The following is a 1,820-nucleotide window of genomic DNA, read 5'->3' on the forward strand; positions in this document are numbered from 1 at the left end:
CTGTGAGCCGAGGCTCGGCAGTGAGCCGGTATGTCTCGAGGGTTGCGACCCGAGAGCGGGGGGAGCGTGTGTGAGTGACTTCCTGGATGCCGTAGCTTAAGGCGGTTGGCCTGATAGTGAGCCGACATGATTCGTTGGTTGCGACCACGGACAGGGGAAGCACTGAGTTGTGAGCAAATAGTGTATGATGCGAGTATATTGGCTAGAGGGAGACCTCATGGTTCAGTCGGAGGTGTGCGGGCTGTTGCGACAGTTGCACGGGAAACCTTGGCTGATGGTGTTCGGTCCGTCGGAGGACATGCGGGCCGTGTTGATTGTGGCACGGAGGTCCTTGTCGGATGGACGGTGTTGCGGGATTCGGGGACGAATCCTTATTGGTGGGGGAGAATTGTAACATCCGCGAACTAGAGTTTGTAGTTTTGGTAGGAGTGTCGATCGACACCCTGGTGGCATCGATCGATACCACTAATTTCTGGGTTCGACCGATTTGTTTTAATTCGCGATTTTCGGTTTGGTTGGTTTGGTTAGTGGTTTAACCGGGTATTTAAAGGGGGAATCGAAAAAACAAGGGTTTAGTCTCTTTTCTTCTGTCGCCGTTTGTGTTTTTGAGAGAAAAAAGGAGAAAAGTGTGTTCTTGAGATTCCTAAGAGAGATTTGGTGAGATTGCTGGCTATTCTTGAGGTTTCTGTTGCTGGGAACGAAGGAGAAGCTTCCTAAGGAGTTGCTCTACCGTTTTTTCAACCTTTCCTTCTGTATTTGAGGTGAGTGCTTGACCATGGTTGATCTAAGCATGAGATCTCTCTTGTTTTGTCTGTTTTCTTGTCTTTTGTGGTGTTTGCTTGCTTGGGTTAGTTGTATTTGTGTTTCCCAGTGATTTCCGAGGTGTTTGGATGTGTTTGGGGTCGAAATCGTGTTGATTGGAGTAGGAGTTCGTTGCTCGTTTTCACGCAGATCGTGTCTGTAGAAGAGGCATCGATCGACACCATGTGGCATCGGTCGGCACCATATTGAGTAGCATCGATCGGCACCTTCCAACATCGGTCGACACCAGTCCCTGTAGCATCGGTCGGCACCGATGTAGCATCGGTCGGCACCGATGTAGCATCGGTCGGCACCGATGTAGCATCGGTCGGCACCGATGTAGCATCGGTCGACACTATTCTAACCGAGACTTGTTTTCCTGGTTTGATGTATTGTTGTGTGTATGTTTGTTTACTTGAACCTGAGGGTCTCATATGCTTGTGTGTATAACCCAGTAGATGGGAGGACGGCCTCACTAAGTATTTATGATAATACTTACGCATCTCAATTGTTGTTTGTGGTGTGCAGGTAAAGGAAAAGTGTGATCGTGGAATCAAAGGCGAAGGAAAAGTGTGATCGTGGAATCAAAGGCGATGAGGAGGAGGATGTTCTAGAGGTTGATTGACTGTGGTCTAGCTATTGTTAGGTTGCTAGAATTAGGTTGATAGCAACATTGTAGGATGTTGGAACTCTGCTATTCACTGTTGGTTTGGTTTATTGCATTATTGGTTATTGGTTTATTTATGTTGGAATTTTATTGGATTAATGGAATGTTTTCTTTGGTTATCTGCGGTTGTTGATTGTTGCTAGAATGTTAGTGGGTATGGGACCACTAGCGAATTATATGTAAAAAAAAAAAAAAAAAAGGGAAGGGTTGTTTCATTTTGGTATCAGAGCCCTTACGGTTCTAGGTCTAGGGTTCATTGTACTTTTGCTGTTGATGTTTAGGATTCCATGCTATGGTTGATTGTGTGAGTTGGTCAGTTGTGTGTGGCATGAAGTCCTAGAACATCCTCTTC

This window comes from Camelina sativa, chromosome 17 (genome assembly GCF_000633955.1).
Source record: "Camelina sativa cultivar DH55 chromosome 17, Cs, whole genome shotgun sequence".
NCBI lineage: Eukaryota > Viridiplantae > Streptophyta > Magnoliopsida > Brassicales > Brassicaceae > Camelina > Camelina sativa.